Source organism: Puma concolor, chromosome C1 (assembly GCF_028749965.1).
Source record: "Puma concolor isolate L17-30 chromosome C1, mPumCon1.1.hap2, whole genome shotgun sequence".
In the NCBI taxonomy this organism is placed as follows: domain Eukaryota; kingdom Metazoa; phylum Chordata; class Mammalia; order Carnivora; family Felidae; genus Puma; species Puma concolor.
The window spans coordinates 145797016-145818381 of record NC_141674.1 but is presented as its reverse complement, the minus strand read 5'-3'; the positions used below and the strand labels follow the sequence as shown (position 1 = coordinate 145818381).

At 34.8% G+C, this 21366-nt stretch overlaps 1 long non-coding RNA gene across 1 annotated transcript; it reads right to left on the bottom strand.

Annotated features, from left to right (window-relative positions):
• Positions 1-43: 43 nt before the first annotated feature.
• On the bottom strand, positions 44-1101 carry LOC147578480 (uncharacterized). The gene is made up of 2 exons (XR_015254293.1): positions 857-1101; positions 44-325 (listed from the first exon to the last, which is right to left on the bottom strand). It is a non-coding gene; the product is annotated as an uncharacterized LOC147578480 (long non-coding RNA).
• Positions 1102-21366: the final 20265 nt, after the last annotated feature.

Below are 21366 nucleotides of genomic sequence, written 5' to 3'. Positions count from 1 at the left end.
ATACATATTTACTAATTCACTGTAAAAAGATGATAAAGACAGATTCTGTTCATGTATGTTTTTATTCTTCAGGAGAATATATAACATGACTTAAGATACAATTTTCTTACAATTAAATTTAGAAATTCTGATTTAGAAATCAGGTGAAAGCATCTTAGGACAAGGCTAATTTTCTAATGCCATTCCAAGCAAATATCATAGATAATGTCCTATTCCATGCAACCACAACAATAATAAAAGGATCATGTAATTTTCTTCCAGGATTGTATTCATATCCTTCGTGAAACTCTTGGTTCAAGCCCTTGAGAACTCCTTGAAGGCAGTGCTAATAATGGAAAACATGCACACTGATCATTACTGTGGATGTAGCAAAGCAAACAATTCAAGGAAACAATAACTACTATATGATCCAATTATTTTGGAAGACACGGAATTAAATCATTCTCAAATTTTACTAGTCAGAAAATGATTTCCTGCATTTATTAAAAGGCAAGTTCTGAGTCCATTAATCTGTATGGGGCCCAGGAATTCGTCCTTTAACAAGTTTTCCTTGTAATTCTTATTCAAATGGTTCATAAATTAACAGATGACACCTTACATACCCTGACTTTAATTGTAGCAGTCTATTAAAAGATTACAAAAGGGAAAGTAAATAAACAGTATAATGGTTACTTTTATGTTATAATTTAGCTGGGCCATGGTGCCCAGATATTTCTGGATGTTTCTATGAGGGTGTTTTTGGATGAGATTTACATTTAATCAGTGAACTTTGAGTAAAGCAGATTGCCTACTATACTGTGGGTGGGCCTTATCTAATTAGTGGAAAACTTGAGTTAAAACAAAAGGCTGAACTCACCCTTGCTCCACGTCCCACCCAAGCAAGAGGAAATTCTCCAGCAGACTGAATACATCATCTGCAACACGAGTTCTTCCTGGCTTGCCAGAAGGCTGCTTTGGACTGCAACTACAACTCTCCTGAGTCTTTAACATGTCAGCCTCCTCCATCAAAATGAGGATTGGCTCTAAGGAGCCAATTCCTTAGAGCAAGTGAATCAATCTTCTTCGTTCTATTTCTCAGGAGAACTCTGACTGATATGTAGGGGAAACCATGACAGTAATTGTACAGTGACTCTAGTCCCAACATTCTCAAGCTAGAGTATGGAATCCCTACTGATTGGTTTGTTAGCACTCTATAATCTTCTGGGAATTCCCAATCTATTTATTCCTCTACCTGTCCACTCCAGCATGTACGTCTGGTTAAATCAAACAGACTCTAGCTCTGGAGCATCAGAAATAAAACTGAGAAAGTTAAATCAACTTCCCTTGAGGTACCGAAGAAAAGGATAATATATATTTATAATTTGAAGCCAGGATTGAGAACCGTTGATCCAGGACCTTAGGTACCATATCAGGACTATTGGTTTGTTTACTAGGAGCCATGGGAAGCCACTAAAAATTCTTAAATAAAAGAGTGTCCTTATCAGGTTTGAGGTTTTTTTATATGATCATTTTGGCAGCTGGGAGAGTGTGAATTTGGTGAGGAGGGACACATGTGGATACAGAAGATTAAGAGACTTGAGTGAGGGAAGTATCAGTGAAGAATGAAAAGTTGACGTATTCAAGGTATATTAAAAGATGAAACTGACAGAAAAGTATCAATTGATTGTCTGGGTGTGGGCTTTAGAAAAAGTGAGGGTATCAGAGCTGACTTCTAGATTTCTACAAGCAATAGATGATGGCAACAAGATTCTGACATTTACTAAATATGAAACAATGCAAGTTTTGAATTCTATCTTGGGCATTTGAGTTGGAAATTCAAGTTGACTACATATGTCTAAAATACAGATAGATATAAATTTGAGAGTGATTATCACACTGGCAAACTCAGTGTTCTCTCTTCTCTAGTAACACTCTCGTTTCAGGGAGTATGAATTATTATAGAGATGAGAAAGGGACTGAATTGGGAAGAAAGTAGGAAATGTTTCAGTTGGTACTGTTTTTTTTTTTTTTTTTTTTAAGTTAAAGTATGGTCAAGATGTGTTTCTTTTAACTTCGCTCAAGATACTGCATTGCCTGATCTAAGAAAAAGGGGGGAAAAAGATCAATATAGTTTGTAAATAATCCTTCAAAGCATCTTTTTCTTCTTTATTTTTAAGAATGGAAGGGAGGTCACAATGAATAAGCAGTTCCTAGTGGCAGTGAAAATCAATAATAATCTAACTAATCATTTCAACAAATGTTTCCCTGGTTTTTATTAAGATATTAATATATCTATATATGTCGATATTATTTATTCTTAATGTTAGAAAAATATGTGCAAATGTTGCCTGACCTATCACGGGAATGGGTTTTCCTGACAATAGGTTTTACTTTCATGAAAACAGTGACTGTGACATCAGAAAGTTAGGGATGACTAGAGAACAGTAGTCATCAAAAGTCTTTCAGAAATTATCAACAGTGCTTCTCTGGGAAAAACTGAGTTTCCCAACAAAATGATTGTTCTCTTATGGCTTGGAAGATCTCAGGTATAGACCCTGGAATCACTAATCTTAAAGTTGACAGAGCTGTGAATGCAAGCAGTGGTGGATGGCAGTCAAAAACAGGGTGGCTTTCTTTTGGCAAATACATTCTTAAAAGAGATAAAAGATATTGACAGAGTATTGACATAGAAGTAACTGTTGAAAAACAAGATAAAACAAAAAATTGGTTATGACTATCGAAGAAATAATTTGTAATTTGGAGGTTTATTTACCTGTTCTTCTAGGTCAAAAACTTAAGTTGATAGCCATCTATTTTTTTTTTTTAAAGCAACTTAGACTTATTCATTGTAATAGAAAAAATTTCAGAGCAATAATGAAAAAGATCCAAGTGACCTCATGCTCACAAATGTATCAAGCCATTTGACATCCATTTTTACCACTCAAGTTGCATTTTTTAAATAAGAAATCCTTTTTAAATCTTAAGAGTTCACTATAACTACTCAAGGGTTCCCTGTGGAAAGACCTAACCTGTCGTTTAATAGGACTCATAGTTTAGGGACATTAACTGCCAACCTATCTCCTTGGCTGTGGGCACTGTGATTGGCAGAAACTCTGTCACAGAGTTGTTAAATATTTTGAATATGTCTCCTGGGCCTACCTAAAGCTATTATTGGCTAAAACCTGGAGGAATAGTTACACCTTATCAAAGAGATTTGGTTAATCCAAAATGATACATGGCATGAAGAGCATTCATATTTAGCTTTGAAATGTATTTTTGTGCTAACATTTGAATGTGTGTCTGATGTTCAGAGAAATTACTTCAAAGAGATTAATGAAGCCATACTGTGAAGACCTGACTCAGGAGAGCTGGGAAATTGTCCAGTGTTCTCTTCATTCTGCTTCCCTGCTGAACTCCTCTTTGACACCCACTCTCTGACACCACAATGAATAGCTAAAATGTCTTTTAGAATAATGTCAGTCTTTATAGAATGAGAAATGAGAGTTTGTGTACCAGACCATACTTTTTTTGGAGCAGCAGACAATTCAGATTAAAAAAAAATAATAACTGTATTTGTTGATTATATCTTTAGAGTGCATTTTACTTTCATCCTACCCTTTTCAACCATCCCTGGTGTTAACTTAGAGATTCCAGTGTTTCCAGGACAATTCCAGGAGCTAGGCTCCCCTCCTAGCTTCAGGTGTGGGAATGTGACCATGGCTCAGTACATCCCAATCACTTCACCAGAGTTAAGGAGTTCAGAGCTAAACATTCATGCTAAGCTGGCCCAATAACAGTAAACCTCACAATTGGTGAAGTGTTGCAAATGGATTCCCTTTCCTTAGGTAGATATGAGGTCTACACCTACTGCAGTCATTTTTAATAAAGCCATACAGGAAAAACTGCTATGTGAAAACGAACAAGGTTGAGAGATATAGAGCTGGATCCCTCATGATAGATAAAGTCATGTCTGAGCCCTGCTTTTCCTCTTCCACCGGTACATGCACTCAACCAAAAGTTTCCTGTATTTGTTTAGTCAACTACAGTGGGCTTTCTGTTATTTGCAATGTAAGGCCTCTTAATTAATGCAGTACTCAACAAACAGGTAATTAGGCTGATTTGGAACTGTCAATTATGTTAAAACATAAATGCTGGCAATTAATATAAAACAAAATTTCACCACAGATTATCACAAGTTGATATACACATACCCACATTGACTTCACTCTTTGCATAAACACACATATTCACATACACACACAGACACACCAATCTATATCGCCTGCTACATTTTAATTCAGTTGAGCCGTATATTTTCCAAGAATACATGACAAGAAGATAGATATAAAAGGAAATTCTATATTATGAATTAAGGTTCACTTGATCCTAGGAGAGCAGCCTATGAGAAAGCCAAAGTATACCAATTATTGGTATGTTTACCCTCTAAAGTTCCGTAGACTAAGCCTCTGTACTGAAATCAGAAGTAAATGGAATCATTTTGTGCAAAGAAGTATAGAAATGTATACAAATTTTGGTTAGTAGAAGGATAACCAGAAATGGTGTTAGCAGTGAATGAAAATAACAAATCAAATGCAGTGAATTAGACTTGTTTTGCAATTGTAATCATACTGGCATGCCATCACTGTCAATATTTTGAAATATTCAAAAGTAAGAGTCTTATGTCATTTGTAGGTGTTTCTTTTGCTATATGTTTTTTTAATATGAAATTTATTGTCAAATTGGTTTCCATACAACACCCAGTGCTCATCCCAACAGGTGCTCTCCTCAATGCCCATCACCCACCTTCTCCTCCCTTTCATCCCCCATCAACGCTCAGTTTATTCTCAGTTTTTAAGAGTCTCTTATGGTTTGGCTCCCTCCCTCTATAACCTTTTTTTTTCTTCCCCTCCCCCATGGTCTTCTGTTAAGTTTCTCAGGATCCACATAAGAGTGAAAACATATGGTATCTGTCTTTATCTGTATGACTTATTTCACTTAGCATAACACGCTCCAGTTCCATCCACGTTACTCCAAAAGGCCATATTTCATTCTTTCTCACTGCCAAGTAGTATTCCATGGTGTATATAAACCACAATTTCTTTATCCATTCATCAGTTTATGGAAAGAGACTAAATGTCCATCAACTGATGAATAGATAATATTTTACTTATCTGACGTATGTTAGAACCAAAGGCAAAATAAGTCAATAGTCAACAAAGTTACCAAAGTGAAAATGACGCTTTGTCATTTTTTGAAATATGATGGTAAATATAAATATGTAATGAGTCTTTTCTTCCAAATTTTGCTACAGAAGATTCTTTGATCTATGATCCAGGGGTTGTACAAAAACCAATCCACCAGATAAAATGCTGTCAATATTACTGGATTCCTTGCACAGAAGTAATTAAAAAAATTAATAAACAGAGTACCATGCTCAAAGATTGTGTTGTGCTCATTCAAGCCCCATAACTAGGAACTTGCTTTCTCTAAGAAAATTCTTGGAGATTCTTCATTAGCCATGCCCTGTAGTTAGAACAACTGTAGTAAGGCTGTTCCTAAAAGCGCTTGCTGATACTTAACTGCCAGGATAAATGGCTTTCCTTGGCACTCTGCTTTCAGCTGCAGAGATGTGTGGGACCAATTGACAGGCTCATCATCAGCAACAACCAAGAATTAGGACTTCGGACACAATGGAAAGAAAAATCTATTCTAGCCACAGCAGCCAGAGAGATGGAAAGAGGAAGTTCAGTGATAGAAGAGGTGGTTTGGGTGGCTTCAGTTGCAGACTATACGATTGAGATAGCAACTGAATTCTGAAATTCATCAGAATCTGAGAAATTTCAAAGTCTTTGCAAATCAACAATTGGTTTTGGTAATGAAATGGTTTTAAAAAAGAAGCTGTCCTTACTCTGTAAACAGGCAAGGGAATAAATGGTCTTAACTATAGATTCTTGACTTCCTATAATTCAAAAAAAGAGGAATTTATTACATCATGTTATATCATATCATATAAATTTTATATTGATAATCAAATAAATTGTATAATATCGTGAACATTTTTTTCTTTTTGTACATAGGATCAATGTGAGCTGTTTGTCTCTTGGTGTTTGTCTGCTGTGACACAGAGGAAAAATAAGACCCATTAGCAATTGCTGAAGTGCCAACAGCACTCTATAAAAAGGATCGCAGTTTCTGTATAACAGATATGTCCAAGTGTAGGGAAGATTTCATTCTATTCATGGCTCAATAACCTTGGACATAGGAATATTGCAACTCACTCCCCACTTTCTAGCTTCATGGTCACTCAGCGTTTTTTAAATAATAGTGTGACTTCTCACATAACATTCCCTACAGCAGTGAATATAATTGTTCCTCTCATTGATTATTAGTCACTTGACATTCATATTTTTATGCATCAGCTCCTTGTTAGTATATTTAACAGGAGGCTTGTTCCCCACAATCCTATGATCTCTAAATTTAATATCATTTCTAATCCTGAGTAAAGGAGGAAGAGACTTTGAATCAAGGACACCAATCTATGCAGCAAAACATCCATCCCAGGTAGCATCCCATTCTCTTCCTCTGTGCCTTTAGTTTTCTGATGTTCATTACTCTTCCTTCCTATTTACCAAGGAAAAACTCTTATTATTGTTCCAATTGTCATTTTTGCTAATTCACAATAATTATCCTAAAGAATTGGTATATAGGAAAATGGTTAATTCTTTTCTAGTAAGATGTGAATAAACAGCAAAGGAGGCAAGGAAAGAATAATGCATATACTAATTCAAAGGAAAGTATATATTTGATAAATAAAATTTTCCATAGTCATAATAATAAATTGAAATATTATAAAAATTCACAAAACAATGAGAGGAGGGGTTAAAATATGAAAAAATGGGAGCAATGATGGATTTTTTTTCAATTTATTGATTTAAATAAGTATATCATAGATCTAAAGGGAAATGAACACACATTTCTAATGGGAGTATATGTTAGTATCAACCTTGTGAGTAGATTTCAAGTAACTTAAAAGTGTTCACACACTTTGGATTGGATATTCAATTGCTCAGATAGCATTCTAAGGAATAATTCTGTATGCAGAAATAAGGTTCATCCACAAAGATATTGAGGTATTGCTTACAACCTAACCAAACGGGTCAAACCCAATGACCTACAATAAGAAAATATTTATGTAAATAATTGGCTCAACTATAAAAATAATGTTTACTAAGATATTGGAATAAAAGAAGATACATTATGGTTTTTTTCATTTTAAGTCCAGTATTGTTAACATAGTATTATATTAGTTTCAGGTATACAATATAGTGATTCAACAGTTTAAAAAAAAATATATATATATATATGTGTGTGTGTGTGTGTGGGTGTGGGTGTGGGTGTGGGTGTACATCGCATCTTCTTTATCCATTCATCAATCAATGGACACTTGGGCTGCTTCCATAGTTTGGGATTGTACATAATGCTTTAATAAGCATAGGGGTGAATATATCCCTTTGAATTAGTGTTTTTGTATTCTTTGGGTAAATATCCAGTAGTGCAATCCTAGGATAGTTATATTCTTAACTTTTTGAGGAATCTTTATACTGTCTTCCACAATGGCTACAACAGTTTGCATTCCCACCAACAGTGCATAAGGTTTCCTTTTTCTTTACATCCTTGTCAACACTTGTTATTTCTCGAGTTACTGATTTTAGCCATTCTGACAGATTTAAGGTGATATTTCTTTGTGGTTTTGACTTTAATTTCCCTGATGATGAGAGATGGTGAGCATTTTTTCATGTGTCTGTTGGCCGCCTGTATGTCTTTTTTGAAGAAATGCCTGTTCATATCTTCTGCCCATTTTTAAATTGGATTATTTGGTTTTTTGGGTGTTGAGTTGTGTAAGTTCTTTATAAATTTTGGAGATCAACCCTTTATTGAATATGTTATTTGTAAATATCTTCTCCTATTCAGTATGTGTTCTTTTAGTTCTGTTGGTTGTTTTCTTTACTGTGCAAAGCTTTTGTTTTGATATGGCCCCAAGAGTTTATTCTTGCTTTTCTTTCCTTTGCTTCAGGAGATATAACTAGAAAGATGTTGCTACATCCGATGTCAGAGAAATTACTTCCTGTGCTCTCTTCTAGGATATTTATGGTTTCCTTTCTTACATTTAAGTCCTTAATCCATTGTAGGTTTATTTTTGTGTATGGTGTAAGAAAGCCATCCAGTTTCATTCTTTTGCCTGTAGCTGTCCAGTTTTCCCAACACCGTTTGTTGAAGAGACTTTTTGTCATCATACATTCTTTCCTCCTTTGCCTTAAATTAATTGACCATATAATTGTGGGTTTATTTATGGGCTCTCTATTCTGTTCTATTGATCTATGTGTCTATTTTTGTGCTAGTACCTTAATTTTTTGAGATTACAAGAGTTTTGTAATACAACTTGAAGTTTGAAATTGTGACACCTCCAGTTTTGTTTTTCTTTTTCCAGATTGCATTGACTATTTGGGGTCTTTTGTGGTTCCATACAAATTTTAGGATTGTTTGCTCTAGTTCTGTGAAAAATGCTGTTGGTATTCTGATAGGGATTGCATCAAATCTGTAAATTGCTTTGGGTAGTATAGACATTTTAACAACATCTGTTCTTCCAGTACACAAGCATGGAATATCTTTCAAGTTTTTGGCATTGCCTTCAATTTCTTTCATGAGTGTTTTTATAGTTTTGAGAGTATAGGTCTTTCATCTCTTTGGTCAAGTTTATTCCTAGGTATTTTCTTATTTTTGGTGCAATTGTTAAGTAGGGTGAGTTTCTTAATGACTCTTTCTGCTGCTTCATTACTGTATAGAAATGCAATGGATTTCTGTATATTGATTTTGTATCTTGTGACCTTACTGAATTCATTTATCAGTTCTTGTAGCTTTTTGGTGGAGTCTTTAGGGTTTTATATATATAGTATCATTCATCTGCCACATTTTTTAAAATAAATAAAAGGACACAATTTATAGGTGCAATTTAAGTGATACATATCACATAAATTCATATTTAATAAAAGGATTATATTAAAATATTAATAATATGTATCTTTGGGTGAAATGATTATGATTATGAAATTATTATGGTGTTTTTTTACTATTTCTTTTTCCTTCTTTACATTTTCAAAGTTTTTAATAATAAGCTTGCATTTATTTTATAATGGAAAATTGCTTCCTATTGATTTAATATTTAAAAACAGTGATAGTAAAAATGATAATTGTCACTCTAGATAAATTGATTTATGTATAAAAACATCTCTCTTGAGTATTTCTATTAAGCATTTTCAATCTTTGAATCAAATACTTCTTCTCCACTGATTTATTTACTTATCTAAACAATATTTATAGAGCACCTACTGTATGCCTAATGCAATGAAATGCTCTGAGAATGCAATGAAATCTAAGATTTTATTCTTCACAAGATGTTTTTAGTTTATATCATGACACTATTGTAACGTGAGGTTAAAATGGTTGTGGCAACATGGAAATAAATACAGGGCAAATAACTCAGGCTGGGGAAGGAGGTTAGAGACGATTTCCCTGTGCTGAATCTTCATAATTAACACCTATTAAGTGCTTATAATGGGCCTAACAATGTTCTCCTTACATGTATTAACTTATTTTTTAAGTATAACAATCCTAGTATATTAACTTTGATATAAATTTCATCATACAGATATATATGGATGAGAAAACTGAAGCAGAGAGAGGTCATAAAGTAATAAGTGACAAATGGGGATTTGAACCCATAAAGCCTGGTTCCAGAATCCCTAATCTTAGTCACTATACTCATTTGTCAAGTGTGTGTGGTTGACAAAGAGTAACTCCAAACAAAGAGAGAAACAGGTGGAATGGCAAATAGGTAAGGAAACCCAGAAACATAGCTGGTGGGGTAGCTGGATTACAGGGCATTAGTTACAGTGTTGGGGGTGCTGGGAGGGAGGTCGGGAAGGTGGCAGGCATCAACTTACCACAGACTCTTGGTGTCACGCTCAAGAGATGAAAATTTATCATGAATCAATGGGGGAATACTTGAAGTGTCTCCCAAACGTGACATAATCAAATATATCTTATACAGATTGCTCTTTTGAGTGAGAAGAATGGATTGAAAGAAATCTAGAAAGAGGGGCGGGTGAGATGGAAGAAAATTTTATGATCTGATTATTTGGATTGACTCATTATCAGCTGGTACTTTTCTTTTTTTTAATTTTTTTTTTTCTGTAATCTTTATTTATTTTTGAGGGAGAGACAGAGTGCAAGTGGGGGAGGAACAGAGAGAGGGAGACACAGAATCCAAAGCAGGCTCCAGGCTCTGAGCTAACAGCAAAAAGCCACACATGGGGCTTAGACTCACGAACGGCAAGATCATGACCTGAGCTGAAGTCCGATGCTCAACCCAGCTGAGCCATCCAGGCACCCCTGGTACCTCTTTTTGAATGTTTGATGACTTTACGTGATTATGTGGAATCTAACTAATATAATGTCATATAATTTAAACAACCAGTAATTGAGTATAAAGATGATTATGATTACCACCTTTAAAATTAGACAGAAAAAAAGAATATCAGGATATTCATTTTGTAGATGCAGGGCTCTTGAATTGGCTTTCTTTTTTTTAATTTTTTTTTTCAACGTTTATTTATTTTTGGGACAGAGAGAGACTGAGCATGAACGGGGGAGGGGCAGAGAGAGAGGGAGACACAGAATCGGAAACAGGCTCCAGGCTCTGAGCCATCAGCCCAGAGCCTGACGCGGGGCTCGAACTCACGGACCGCGAGATCGTGACCTGGCTGAAGTCGGACGCTTAACCGACTGCGCCACCCAGGCGCCCCTTGAATTGGCTTTCTTTACACATTGCATGGAGATTAACCATTTGTCTAGCAAGTCTTTGAGTGAGGAATAGCAGAGAGGTAAGCTGTCTATTTGCTCTGTTGAGATGCAGCTTGTTTTTCTTATATATCCAGGCTTATTTATACAAATAAAAATATTAATAAACCCTGTCTACCTGTATGAGTTTGCTAGGCTGGCCATAACAAATTACTACAGACTGGGTGACTTAAGCAACAGATTTTTTTTTTTTTTTTCTCTCAGTTCTGGAGGTTGAAAGGCCAAGTTTAAGATGTCAGCAGTAGGTTTGGTTTCTCTTAAGGCCTTTCTCCTTGGCTTGTAGATGGCTGTCTTTTTCTTGTGCCCTCCCAGGAACTTTTCTGTGTGGGGGCCCACATCCCTAGACTTTTTTTGTTTTTCTTAGAGTGACACTTGTCATGTTGAATTGGGGTCTCACCCTTATGACATCATTTAAACTTAATTACCTCTTTAGAGGCCCTATCTCCAAATACAGTCACATCCTGAGATACCAATGGCCTGGGTTTCAACATTTGAATTTGGGGGAGATAGAATTCATCCTATAACAACAACTGTTATAATATATCATACAAAATTACAAGTTAGAAGAGAGGTTAATTATTTATTTTAGTTTCCTAAAATCAACACAAATAATTATAAAGCAGTACCACGTGGCCAGGAGAATATATATAATTAAAGAAACGAAGCATGATATTTTTATTTTTTATTTTTATTGTTTCCCAGCTATATGGAGATATAATTGACAAAAAACTTTGTGTAAGTTTAAAGTGTTCAACATGATCACTTGCTATACATATATATTGTGCACTAATTAGTACAATAAGATTAGTTAACACATCTACCACCTCATGTAATTACCATTTGTTCTTCTACAGTGAGAACATTTAATATCTACTATATTTGCAACTCATATAATATTTGAAAAACTAAGTAAAAAATGTCAGATGAAGGCAGGTAAAATGTGTGTGTGTGTGTGTGTGTGTGTGTGTGTGTGTGTGTGTGTGTGTTGTCAGGTAGAAAAATTACTTTAAAATAACATCCAAAATAAATCCATCAAGATTTAGGAATAGGGAAAAAAAAATCTGTTGTAAAGAACCAAAATATAGTCAAATATTTTTCTTAGCTACTAGTCAGAATATTGGAAAATATGTAAGTAGTAATGCATAAATTCAAACTGATATAACCCAAATCCTGAAGTATGATATAGGGGATATTTTATAATTTTTGAAGGAAAAAGCCTTTCACATCATCTATTACACCAAAACAAATGATCAGTGAGCATTGCCTACTTGGGAGAAAGCCTAAGCATTGATCACCTAGTTAGTTCAAAATTTTTTTCTCAATCATATTTGTATATCTAAAGGAACAGTTACTCCAGTTTTGAGTTTACTGAAATATAAAGCATAGATTTTTGTTGCTGTTCACATTATCCCCCCAAAAATATGAACATAAAAGAGATGAGGGTTAGTTTACTAACATAATGCCACACCCTTAATTCTCTTAAAGTATAATTTTCTTGCAGAGATAATGAGAGAAAAAGAAGTATTTGGAACTAAGAATTGTGTTTGTCACAGTTTTGAAGGATCTAGTTGTCCAGATCAAATTTATCATATTTAATTAGAATAAAAACAGTACCTATTATTTTAACTACTTAACCAAATTATTGTAAGAATTATATAAGATAATGCTTAAATGCCTAACTCAGTGCTTAAAGCTAAATAGGAAGAAGGGCCTTGTCTCCTTCTATTCCTTCACATTCTCTCTCTCTCTCTCTCTCTCTCTCTCTCTCTCTCCCCACCCCCCTTTTTTTTTTAAATCCAAAAACTAGTGGAGGGGTAGTTTTGTATTTTTGGAAACCAGGAATGAGAAAGTCATATCAAAATCCAAAATGAATTATTATTTTTGTTATTATCTTAGTTTGTGTGTCTTTTTATTTTTCTTATGGAAGAGCAGCCCTAGTATTTCCTGTAGGCTAAAAATTTGTCTCCAATGCAACATTTGTGGGTAAGTAGCAGGAGAGACTTCTTTCAAGAAATATCTACTCTTCAGGCCTGTTGTGTTATTTTCTAGAACTTCACACTGAAGTTCTAGAAAGTCAAACATTGATCTATCTTCTTTACAACAGGAATATCTTTATGAGAGTAGATTTCATGCTTTTCTATTTGGTAGCAGAAGGACTTATTAAAACAAGCACTAGTGGCATTTGGAGAAACAAAACAAGGAAAAGCAGAACTACTCTGGTGGAAGCAGACTCAGGAAGCCAGGAGTCCAGAACACCAAGCTAAAATAGCAAATTTGGAATACCATTATCTTATAGAATGGCATGTTTCCCTGTTAGTGAGTTTAGCAATTCATTTTCTGCAAAGACCACAAAAATGACAATTGTAACTGAAATAGAAAGACAACTGAAAATAGGGTGTCTTGGGGATTGAGGCCAGTACTAATTGCCCTCAATTCTGAGTCTTGTTTCTGAAATGCTTCTTTTCTATGGCTTGGCTACAGCTACAAGAAGTGTATGGACAGAACTTACTTCTTTTCCAACTAGGCACCTTTTCCTAGAATTATTTTATCAGTGTTCCCAGTTGCTCACCAAACCATGTGGTTGTCTATCTCCAAGAAGTACATTTTTTTAAATTTTTTTAATGTTTATTTATTATTGAGAGACAAAGAGAGACAGAGCATGAACAGGGGAGGGGCAGAGAGGGAGAGACACAGAATCTTAAGCAGGCTCCAGACTCTAGGCTGTCAGCACAGAGCCAGACGCTGGGCTCGAACTGGTGCACGAGATCATGACCCTAGCTGAAGTCACACCCTTAAACGACTGAGCCACCCAGGCACCCCAAGAAGTACATTTTCATTCAGAGACTTATTTAGAAGTATATAATATTATAACTTGCACAAATAAATTATTCAAATAGGGCCACAGGTTTTTCCATGCCTAGGTGGTTCTGGAGTACTTGAACTAAGACATCAACAGCCGCCACTTCATTGACTGATTTGAAAATTGTCTACTCAATTATAAGGCATGTAGCCACATCCAGATGTTCATTAGTTATTGCTTATTCAGAGGAGTGGCTATATTGGTCTTCATATATTTTTAGGTTTATTAGAGTGTGAACATATACTGTAATTACAAGACGCAGATGAGCAACCATCTGCACATATCTCTCCTCCTCTCAAGGACTTTCAGATCAAACTGAGTCATATTCCACTGATGAGTTTCCCCTGGATTAAAGCTTGAGAGCACTGTAAATGACAATAATTATGGTGCTGAAAATATGTTTCTTTGGACTGGAAACTTCCTTTTCTGTCTTTTCATGCTTTTAAAATAACTTGGAAAATAAACAATGTCTTGTGTGATATGTTAATAAGCCCCCTTAGGTCAATATTATTAGTTATGTTTCCAATGGACTATTATTGATAAATGAGCAATTTATTTTTAGGTAACAATTTAAGGACCATAACTAGCAACCAAAATATCAGATCATAATTCTTAAAGACCTATCTTTATGCAGTTAGTCACCTCGACACATCTTTGTTTTTAATAAAAAGACTCATCCTGTCTCAGCTGTGGTGTGCATATGTTTTTTGGTATTTTGAGAAATATTTATCGGGAATGTCTACCATAGAAGGGTCCTCTGGTAGTTCTCCAGGTTTTCCTGCCATAGCTTAACGTCCCATGGAACATTCCAATTCTGTCAGCAATTTTTGCTCATGAAAACAATGAATTTACGAAGCTTATTTGAAACAAGTATTTTTCGACTGTATTTTCCTTTGGAGGAATACACGCTCAGAAATATATCATTTCAAAATCATGGAGCAAAATAGTATAGCCATACCTCATTTTATTGAGCTTCTCTTTACTGCATTTTATTGCATTTTTTACGAATGGAAGGTTTGTGGCTACCCTCGTCAAGCAAGTTTATCAGCACCATTTTCCAACAGCATTTGCTCACTTGTGCCTGTGCCACATTTTGGTAATTCTTACAGTATTTCAAGCTTTTTTATTATTATATTTATTATGGTGATTCCTGATCAGTGATTACAACTTGCTGAAAGTACAGTTGATGGTTAGCATTTTTTAGCAAGAAAGTATTTCTGAATTAAGGTATCCACATTAGTTTTTATGCTATTGGACACCAAATAGACTATGGCATAGTGTAAATCTAACTCTTACATGCATTGAGAAACCAAAAAAATTCATTCAACTCACTTTATTGCAATATCAACTTTGCTGCGGTGGTCTGGAACCAAACCCACAAAATCTCTGAGGTATACCCATATGACTTTGTGTGGTCTCTTGGAGAGCACCAGCTTTGTTTTTGAATTATAACAAATTAATGGGCTCTGGGGAGATAATTCAGGGAACTATACAACAAGTATGTCCAGTTTAAAAGATTTCATTCCCATCTCAATGTTACATTATTCAGCACATCTATTGCATGTCTAGAATGGGCAGAGCACTACTGAATATTTGGCAGATTGAGAAAAAAAATAATATAACATGGTTTGTGATGTCCTGCTTATTAACTAGCAGGGGCAGATATACTTAAAACTGTTAAGTATGGTAAAATGAACTAAGCTGACACCAGAATATAAACTCAAACAATATCCTGGGCAAAGGAAACTGACTAGAAAGGATTGATTATGATTGGGATTTCTCAGACTCTTGTCTACCAAGCAATTCCCCTTCTTGTTTTCTAGTTCAGCTCTTTAAATATTTATATTCTTTTTATTTCATTTTTATAAATTAGGTATAGGGAGTCAAGACTCCCATTTCAACTCAGTTTTCAGGGGCACCTGGGTGGCTCAGTGGGTTAAGCATCAGACTTCGGCTCAGGTCATGATCTCACAGTTGGTGGGCTTGAGTTGGTGGGTTCAAGCCCCGCATTGGGCTCTGTGCTGACAGCTCAGAGCCTTGAGCCTACTTTGGATTCTGTGTCTCCATCTCTCTCTGCCTGTCCCCTGCTTGCACTCTCTCTCTCTCTCTCTCTCGAAAATAAATATTAAAAAAATTTTTTTTAATAAAAATAAAAAAATAAACTCAGTCTTCAAATAAAAAAATCAACAAATGACAAACTACTTAGCATGCCCATGGGAATGCAAATTAAATAGAAACAATATATCCCCTCCCAAGAAAAAGGTTGATAAGTTTTGGCAAAAGTAGGGAGAAACTGGGAGTCTCAAACACTGCTGATGTGAGTGAAACTGAGGGAGGTCAATTCGGCAATGCCTACCAGAATTAAAAATAATCTTGTACTCTTATATAGCAATTTAGCTTCTGTATATTTATCTCAGAAAAACAGCCATATCTAACCACAAAGGCAAATGTGTAAGGGTGCTCAGAGCAGCCTTTTTGAAAGAGTAAATGTTAGTAAAATTCACTCACTAAATCTCCATCAGGATGTGAATAGCTAAATTATCCAGGAATGAAATAGATCTAGAGATATCGAAATAGATTTCTAAGATACCCAAATGACAGGTTGTTATGCAAAGTAACGAAATCTACACTTAGAAATATATCTTTTTTAGAGGTATATACATGTGTATGTAACTACAAAGAAATCATTCTGCTAAAATAGCTTATGAAGAGAAAGGCATTGTTATTAGAGGTAGTTCAGCATTTAGTCATACATGGAATAAAGCAAAGGATGATCAGAGGTGGAAGGAAAGCAAAGAGACTACGGCCAGACACAGACCTGTGATCCTTAGACCTTGGTTTCAGTTCATGTTGTGTAATTTTTACAGAATTAGAGTGGATTGCCAGTACCTCGATCTTGGATTTCCCCTTCGCTGGTTCTTTCTCATTATAAAAATCTTTAAAGAATATGGGGCCAAATGCAGAAGGGTATCTAATTAGCAAGCCCCAAATTTCTAGCTCATTCCCACAATTCATATCTCTATTGTCTGCTTAAAAGACATTTGCCATTTTTTGTTCCTGATTAATCTATTAGACTTTGAGACTGAAGGCTCCAATAAAACCTCTGGTTTTTCATTGCATTGTAAAAAAATTTTTGACCATCTCCTTTGTCTCTTCCTCCATTGGTTGGTGAACTTGCAAACTTGAAATCTTATAATACAAAGAGTCTCACATATTCAAGCCGGTAACTTCTTTTCTTTTTTCCTAACGTTGCCCATTTTGGCAATTTTTCAGCCATATTCACATTAATATTCATGAGAAGGTGGATTAAACTTGAAATTCAGATCAAATACATGTTTTGTGCTATAGCAGAGCTAATAAAAGTTTCTGTGAAAAGGACTGTCTTTGCATGACCAAAATAAAGATATTGAGTTTTCCAGAATTTATTTTCTTATTATAATTTTTGTTTCATTTTGCCAAGATATTCAAAAGATTACTTATTTGCAAAATTCATGACATTAATATTTGCTAAGTTTTTCTCTTAAATTCAGTGGTCACATTTGCTTTCTTATTTGATGAATGCAATGTGTTTAATATAGAGGTAGCTTATTAAATATTTGTTAATCTAATGAGTGACAAATGATGTATATTCAAACTGAATCTGCATAAAACAAGAATATAAATATACCAACATTCTAAAATATTAATTGGTAAATTTACTTAATATGACTCTGACTACAATGAAAATAATTGCATCTGATTTAATATATGTGTTTTATCCTCTCTGACAAACTTTATAGCTACATTTTTACCCAAGACCACAGTCTTAGTCCATGTGGACTGCCATAACAGAATAGTATAAATTGGGTAACTTATAAGCAACAGAAATTGTCACAGTGTCTTGTGAGAGTCTGCTTCCTAGAAGTCCTCTCACTGTGTCCCCACATGGCAGAAGGGATGAAGGAGCTCCTTTGGGCCTCTTATGAAATCACTAACCCCAGTCCTGGGGATTCCACTCTAATGACCTATTCAGCTCCCAAAGACTCCACTTCCTAATATCATGTTGGGGGTTAGAATTTCAACATATGAATTATGAGGGGGGACACAAACATTCAATCTAAAGCAATCATCTTGTTATGCTCATTTTCAATCTAATATGTAGCATTTATAATGGGGGGAATACTACACATTCCTAGAAATAAAGAGTTTGTGTCTGGACAACTAGTAGTCTGATAAGATCTTAATTCCATGGCAACCAGGAAGAAAAGCCTTAGGACCCTGAAAACGTCTGAATTAAATACAAAAGTACTAAACACCAAAGGGTCTTCTAGGAATGACACAGAAACAAGGAAAGCTATTGAACAGCACTCATTCATCCTTTCCACTCTTTTATTTATCTTGGGAACTGGAATGAAACCATGGTAACCACCATAGTGGGGAAGTGAAACATTATTTATCCAAGTTTATATTTTAATGATTAAATTCATAGACTCTAGAATGTAGCAGAGCAAAATTTAGAGTCCTGGATCTGCTATTACTAGCATATAAACCCGTCTTAGCTCAGACTGCTATAACAAAATATCATATACCAGGTGGCTTAAACGACAGAGATATATTTCTCACAGTTCTGGAGACTGAAAGGTCAAGATCAAAGTACCAGCAGATTTGGTGACAGGTGAGTGTTCTTCACCTGCATCTCAGATGGCTGTCTTCTCACTGTGTCCTCACATTACCTTTCCTCAGTGTGCGCTCCTGGAGAGACAGCTCTCCTGTCTCTTCTTCTTCTTATAAGGGCACTAACCTCATAATAAGCACTTCACCCTCATGACCTCATCTAAGCCTAATTACTTTCCAAAGGCCCCGATTCCAAATACCATCACACAGGGGATTAGGGTTTGACATATGAATTTTGGAGGGACACAAACATTCAGTTCATAAAACAAACAGAAGCAATGTAGTTTATCTTTCTAAGTTTCAGTTGTCCTATCTGAAAATCAGGACAATTGTAATGCCTATCAAAACATTTTTATATTAAATAAGATAACACACGTAAAACACATATCATCTCCATATATTTTGGCATAACCTATATGTTAACAATAGACAATGTTATTTTGTAATCATTTACTAGATTGTCTTTTCTTCTGTGAGACAACTGTCAAGTTAATATCCTTTTAATGTTAACTTCAGCTGTAATAACTGGTATTATTTCACTTATCTGCAAAATAGAAAGATGTCTCTTTGCACCCATGCCTATTCATTTGTCTAGATAGATAAGAGACATAGATAGAGATGATAGATTAGATAAATATATAGAATTTCTCTATTGAAAAATCCGTATTTAAAATCCACATGTAAAATATCATTCTTTTATTTTTACTCCAATAGACAAAAAATACCAAGTACCAAGAAAAATGAATGTGCTCGATTGTGGTTTGAATATTGTCTTTGGCCAATCTTTTTACCTGCATTTCTTGACACTCCAAAAACTAGGTTGTGCCTAACCTTTCAATCCCAAAGGGATATTCTGCTCTCAGAATACTAAGAATGGGTGAGGGAACAATGATGAGCTACAAGTACTTGCTTGAATGTAATTTTAAAAGTCAACAAAGCAATCTGAATCATTTTATGTCTGTTATAATTACACACTGGGCTCAGTATATCAGAATATACAAAGGTCCACACATTCCTGGATGAGAACCTGAGGTTCACTAGCCCATAGATAAGTCATGCTACAATTTACAATTGGAAGACAGAGCCAGTTTAGAAATTACTGAACCAAGTAAAAAGCTGGGTTGCTCAGACATGTCTACAAGGACAAGACATTTGCTGATAATGCACATTAAAAAAAAACCAAAAAACAAAAAACAACCAGATAGTTAGAGGAAAAAAGATAAATTTAAAAAGTTACGCCTAAGGCACAGTTGTCATTTTACACTCCACAGTTTTCTTGTGAAGGAAGAATGAAACCTTTTAAAGTATTATCCAGTTTTGTTTCAGGGTTCTTGGATCTGTTGGCCTAAACGCCCTTCACTGTCCAACATTATGTCAGCATCACATTGTGGCAGAGGTGGCCAAATTTAGAACTATATTGAAAAAGAGAACAATCAAAAAATGTAGTTACTCAAGCCAAAATATCTCTCAGCACTTTTTTTTTTGTATTTTTCAATAAAATTAGCCAATGGTGAGTTACTATTACTTTAGAAAAGTCATGATGAATTTTTCAAAGTGTGTGGTCACACAAATCAATGGGTGAAATATCAACCAAAAAGGGAATTTAAGTTTCTTATAATCCTTCCTTTTTTAAATAACTCCTGAGGAAGAAGTTCTACAGATCTTCTACATATCCTTATTACAAAACTTACAGAGCCTGGTACCATGTCTGAATGCAAGTTACAGAGTCAAACCACTGTGTGTGTGTGTGTGTGTGTGTGTGTGTGTGTGTGTGTGAGAGAGAGAGAGAGAGAGAGAGAGACAGAGACAGAGACAGACAAGGGAGAGTGAAGAGAAAATTACAGTCTGTATTTGTGAGAGTAGTGGTTACGTAGAATGTTCTAGAATCTTTAAACAGGGAAGATGGACAAGGGGAACATCTGAGAGTTTCTTAAAACTTACACTTTTCTTTTTATACTCATAACCCTACACCTTTTATCCATTTCCCTATCTATTAATTATGTGATCAGTATACAATCATCCCATCTAATTCACAGAACTATTGTGAGAATTTTAATTCTATGTGCAAACATATTTTGTGTCAGTGTAACACATTAAATATTATGTCATATTATAATTTTTTAGAAGAGTGTCAGGTTCAGTATGTTTCAGTATGTGCAATTTCTAGTTTACATCAGGAACATTTCATATGAACTCAGTTTTGTACATAACTAATTTGATTATCTGGTATCCTGTTATTGTAGGAGCAGCATGGCAAAGTGGGAAATGTCATGACTGTATAGTTAAGACCTACTTATGTTAAAATTGTAGCCCCAACACATTATATGAATCATTCTTTAATCTTAGTTTCTCCTGAATAACAGATGTAATAACATTCATTCATAGTATTAAATATAGTTATGGAAATCCTAGTTTACCACAACGCAGATACTTAATAAATACTAGTTATATCCAATGGTCTATTGAATAAAACATTAGTTGTTTTGAAAAAAAACACACATAAAATTCCCCTTCTTGGTTAATTTGGTCACTCTTCTTCCAACTTCTAAATTGAGAAGCAAAAAAATCTTGTGGAAAACAAACACTTCACGCCTGATAATTCTAGCAATAATGGACTTCCATTCTGTCACCTCAACTGTGAAATAAAGCCCTTTACCTTAAAATACCAACTATTAGGAATAGAGTTTTAGAACTCTATCTTTCCTCTACTCTGTTGCATTATTGCATTTTTAAAGAAGGAAAAATAACCTTAAATCTCTAAATATTTCTTAAGGATCACAGAATCTTGACAAGAAGTAAAATCAGCATTCGAGAGTACGTACCAGTTTTCATATGCTCCCATTAATTAACTTTAAATTTAAAAAAACTATAAAAATCGGTAACTAAGTAAAATGTTGTCTTTTTAAAAATGATAAGTACACTAAATTCCTGCTAAACATTGTATTTATAGAATAAGT